This window comes from Microtus ochrogaster, unplaced genomic scaffold (assembly GCF_000317375.1).
Source record: "Microtus ochrogaster isolate Prairie Vole_2 unplaced genomic scaffold, MicOch1.0 UNK117, whole genome shotgun sequence".
In the NCBI taxonomy this organism is placed as follows: Eukaryota; Metazoa; Chordata; class Mammalia; order Rodentia; family Cricetidae; genus Microtus; species Microtus ochrogaster.
In genome coordinates, this window is record NW_004949215.1 from 717153 (window position 1) to 722498 (window position 5346).

General features: G+C 46.3%; 1 pseudogene; it reads right to left on the minus strand.

Annotated features, from left to right (window-relative positions):
* Nucleotides 1-1516: 1516 nt before the first annotated feature.
* LOC101997927 lies at nt 1517-2933 on the minus strand (annotated as a pseudogene).
* Between the last annotated feature and the right edge of the window lie 2413 nt (nt 2934-5346).

Genomic DNA, 5346 nt, shown 5'->3' on the forward strand with positions numbered 1-5346 from the left:
ACTTCTTTCTTTTCACTACACAGAACAAACCCCACAGGAAATGTCTGATTGATCTCACTGACTTCACTGCATGGAATCCCACAGAGCATCTCCTTGCTGATATTGTGCTGATGACTGTGTTATGGGCATGGCTGTGTCTTAGGACAGATTCCCTCTCATAGTTGTACAGAGTGTGCATTCCTAAAAAGCAATTCAGGTAACATCACTAGCCTCCTTCTGACTAAAACTGGAGATGAATTCATATTATATGCACTGTAATTGTTGAAACTTTCCTGGATGTTGACCATGGGTCAATTTCGTTCATTTGAGCTGCCAAAAGGTCTTTTGTAGGTTTAGTGATGAGACTATGATGGATCATCTTGGCACCTGTGGGGTCAGTGAATATCAGTGTGGATAAAGTTCATGGAAGGAAAAGTAAATGCAGGCCAGGGGAGCAGAGTTTGACTTAGTCTAATAGCCTGTAGACAGCAGGGAAAACCCACTCCCTCCTGCTGCATCAGAAAAGGTTATGAAAGTTAGGAACCTTCTCCCTGGTTATTCTGGGTTCAGAAGTCTGTATGTGTGTGTTTTGTGTGTGTGTGTATCTGTGTCTGTGTTGTGTGGTACATTTCTGCGTATCTCTGTGTGTGGATTTCTATATGTGTTTGTGTGTGTCTCTAAGTGTTTCTCCTGCCTGTTTCTTGTACAGTAGTGTCCTTGTGTGTGTGTGTGTGTGTGTGTGTGTGTATGTGTGTGCCCATATGTAGTTTGAGTGTGGTTGTGTTGCCCATGTTTCCTATATATGTAAGGATAAGTGCTTGTGTGAGATTTGTGAATGTGTGTGTTTATATGTGCAGGTATGTGTTTGTGAGCATTACTGTGTCTGTATTTCTGTATATTTATATGCTCACTTACTCATGAATTATCCTTTTTTAAAAAAATACAACAAAATGTTTAATGAGCAAATTCTTACTAGCAAATATGAAACTGCCACAGAGAGGAGGAGCGGGACAGAGATAATGGGTTGGGGGTCAGGAAAAGGCTAAAGAATCAACTACTTAAGAAACCAGGGTGGAGAACTGGAAGGACCAAAAGTCAGAGGACAGGAGCTGTGGTCCTGCAAAGGGAGAGGGCAGGGCACGGAGGGCTAGACAACAAAATGCAAAATAGTTTGGCCATAAAATATAAACACGCTATGTTCCTACCATGGGGAAAGGGACGAGGAAAAGGGTTTAAGGGATAAGAAGAGGCTGTTTGGGACGGGGCTGTGGGGGTCCTACCTGCCCTGCTGTGCACACAGTCCCCATCCCTGCCCCTTCCCTCTGTGTCTATGTGGGCCTGTGTGCACTTGCCCAGACCCCTTCCTGCCCTAGCACTCCCCCCCCACCCCCCATAATTGCTGCCATTCCAGTTGCTGCCGGCTGTCATTCTGCTGTCACTCCTCTGCCCATCATCTTCAGAGGGGAGAAAGGAGGGGGGGGGACAGTTGGGGGTAAAGTCCCCAGCCAGCCCTGCCCCCATCCTCCCCCAGCCACCTCTACCATAAGTCCCGGCGGTGGTAAGAGTCAGGGTCACAGTATTTTGTGACCACCACTCTGTTGGCGAACTTGCCGCTGGTTAGGCCCTGCATGGCTTTCTGGCAGTCAAACACAGAGGTGAACTCCACAAAGATCTTTCCACAGCCAGGCACCTCGACGCCATCCACGGGCCGGGGAATCTCAATGGACTTGAGCAGCCCATACTTGCTGCACTCGACTCGCACATCCTCTACAATCTCCTCGTACTCCTCATGGTCCAACCGCTCTTCAGGCAGCACCATGTTCATGAGGCACAGGACCTCAGTCGGGTGACCGCCCATCTGCACCTGAGAGCTCATCAGGCCAGGCACTTGAAGGGTTACAGGTGTCTGGTTGATGGTACTCAGCGTGGCATTCTTAGCTCCCACACTCGCCCTCTGGATAAGCAGCTTCTTGTCCCCTAGCTGCATCCCATTCAGCCCTGCAATGGCCTGATCTGTGACGTTGATGTCCAAGTACCCACAGAAGGCATAGCCCTTGGAGAGCCCTGTGGCACTATCCTTGACCAAGTTGAAGGCCTTCAGAGGCCCAAAGGACGTCAGCAACTCTTTCACCTGGTCATCATTCAGGTAGCTGGGCAAGCCCCAGATGAACAGTTTGTGGGCAGAGTCAGGAACTACAGTGGACACAACGCCAGGCACATAAACAGAGGGGTTCTCTGACATGCCAGGCAGTGGCTGATAGTCATGAGGCCTTCGAATCTTCAATGACTCGCCCTGGAAGATGATGTCATCAAAGGCCATGGCCTCGGTTGTTTCATCCACTGAGCGGAACTCCAAAAAGGCAAAATTCTTGTCTTGATTAATCTGCACAGCCAAGACTGGGTTGCCAGGGGCCTGAGTCAATCCCCCCCAAGCGCAGCTGGGCATTGAAGAAGTCCATCATAGCTTCCTCAGTGATGCCAAATGGGATGTTGCCCACGTAGAGGCGTCTGGCCTGTCTGGTCATCTGGCTCCCAACAACAGGCACGGGCATTGGGGTCACAGCCAGACCATCAGGAGTCATAGTGGGGAGAAGGGCAGTGGCTGGAATCTGACCCGCAGCTTGCATGGCCTTGTACTTCATTGGGGTGATGTGCTCAAAGCCAGGTGGTGGCATGTCCCAGTATTTACGCACCTTCTTCTTCTTCTCATGGCGAGGAGAACTAATCAATCCACCGTGCTTCTCTTTAGTGCCTCTGGTCAAAGGTTTGCTTAGCCTTCGTCTGTCTCGGGAGGCACTGCGCTGGTCCCTGTCATGCCTATCTCAGCTCCGGCTCCTGCGCTTCTGGTCCTGGCTTCTAGAGCAGCTGTGGCTATGCTTCCAATGGCGGTTCTCCTTGTCCCGTTCTTGTTTATTCTCGTTGAGCTTACTGCTCGAACTGTCGAAGTCCGACATGCTTACGCGGCAGCGTAGGGCCCTGTGCAGCTCTCGCCTCGCCTTGCTGCCCGCTCTCTCTGGCTACTTCCGCCCCTCATGAATTATCTTTAATGATGCTAGAGCCCAATTATTTTGAAAAGTTTGTGCCTGCTCACTTTACATCCATCAAATATTGTATGCTGCTGTCCATCTTTCTGCAAATCTACCTGGCTCTCTAGAACACAAAATTACTGTAATTCAGTGGTTTCTGGTATTTGTAGAGGGAAAATACTTATCTTCAAGAAAAGCAAATTCTGAGTAAATCAAAAGAATGCAGTACAGTGGAGGAGGCCACTGTGGTAAATAAAGGTGTCTGAGAGGCAGGATAGGCTTGCTGAGCATTTGTGTCCCTTCCCTGCTCTGGATGAATGGTGACTGCACACTCAATGGTCAGGTGGCTCACTGTGTCTTCTCTGTCCCCTGCTTTGTCCTCATCTGCATTGCTTGCTAACATTTTGTTTCTACCTTTGCCTAACCTTGGCATAGTTTACCTTGGTCTTGCAGCTTGGACTGAATTTTATTTGTTGAGAGATTCTGACTTGGAGAGTTCTTTTTGGCTGTATCTAACTCCAGCACATGTCCTATAGTCGCACCGTGGTGTGAGAATGGACTGTCTTACTTAGTGCACCCCATTTAGGCTTCTGATGGTCTAAAGCACTCACCCTCTGCTGTATCTTAAGAACTCAGTTACTGCTTGTACTCAAAGTTGTTCAATCTGAATTAAAATCAGCCTCGTTGAAATTTGGGAGAAATGAGGACCCTCAGAGATTGTTGGTGGTATAAAATGATGTATCACAGTGAAAAGCCACACCCAGGTGACCCAGTGATTCTAGAACATAAAGTAGGTACCCATAGAGAAGCTAGGGGACATCCAGGGTGGAACATCAATCCTCAGAGTATCCTTGAAGTAGAAACTATCTAGATGTCCATCATTTGATTAGTGAAAAATGATGATGTGGTTGAGTCCTTCTGTGGAGTATTGTTCAACATGAAGTAAAAAATGTGAACATTTGACTCTGACTTAGTCAGTTTTTATTACTCAACAAATCATTTAAATAATCACCTTACAGGGAGGAAATGTTGATTTTGACTCCTGGTTGTGAAAGATTTTCTAGTTTCCTGACCTCATTGCTTAAGGTCTAAAGTGAGGCAGCCTGTGGTATATGGATCTCCTTTTGCAAGAAGTTGCTCACTTTGGGGACAACTAGGAAGCAGTGAACAAGATCAGTGGGCTTACCAGTCACCATCCTGCTGGTGGGCAGAGCTGTAACATTTCTGTACTACACAGCCTGGGAAATTTCTAAGCAGGCTTTGTTGGCTAATGGGGCAGAACCACGGAAGTCCACCCGACTGTGCGTTAGATTTATGGGATTTCAATGACTGAGCTGGCCTATCTCTCATGTCCACTGTGTTCTTCTCTCATCCATCAAAGGTGAGCCTTCTTCTCAAAAGTATCCCTGATGATTGCTCCTTATATTAGCATGACCTGGGAAACTATACATGTTATTGCATCACAAGGTGCTTATATGTGTGCATTCATATGCATGTGTATGTTCATGAGTGTACGTGTATGTGAGTGAACAACCATCCACTGAGAACATAATCTTCTAATGAGCAGTAGCAAGAAAGCATAGATAAAAGACTGAAAAACCTCCTGAAGAAGAAGGAGCTGGTCCCCCCACAAAGAGACTTGGCAGAAAAGCTGCAGTATCAAGGCAGTGTTCCCAAAAGGAGGTAGGAGGTCAAGCTGGGAGCATCAGTTAGAACCAAGTAGGTCACCAGTACGGATTTCTGCCCTTTTGAGGATTCTCACCATCTGGATATCTCTCAGTCAAAATAAGGGAAAGAAAACCTCAGTGTACTATGCTGGCCCAGTCAATAAGAGCTTCATCAGGAAACACTATTTTTTTTATTTTTAACGCTTCTGGGTATTGTTATGCCTTTTTACCTTCTGAGCTCTCTGGTATCTTCTCAGTACCTTGTCCCATAGTTTTCGCCATGAATCTCCCTCTGGTAGTCCTAAACCTAGCAGGAGGAGGGTTAGTTGTGGGGGAGAGTGTGTGCTCCTGCCACTTTACTTTCCTACCAGAGTCATGGAAGACTTACAAGAAAAGATATATGGACTAAAGAGTATACTGTGTGAATCACTGGGCCACAGTGCAGCCTCCTTGCCAAGAATTTTGTTTGCTTTTAATTTTATGAAATTGTTATTCTACTGGAAGAAATCTAAAGATTCAATAATAGTACTATCATAAATCCAATACTATGATTCACAGGGATATAAAAGCATTAATAACATATGAATTAACAAAATTACCAAAATAGTCAAAGCTAATCCTAAGTAGAAATAGTAAGGTAGGAGATAGCACAATTTATGATATCTAATTATAGG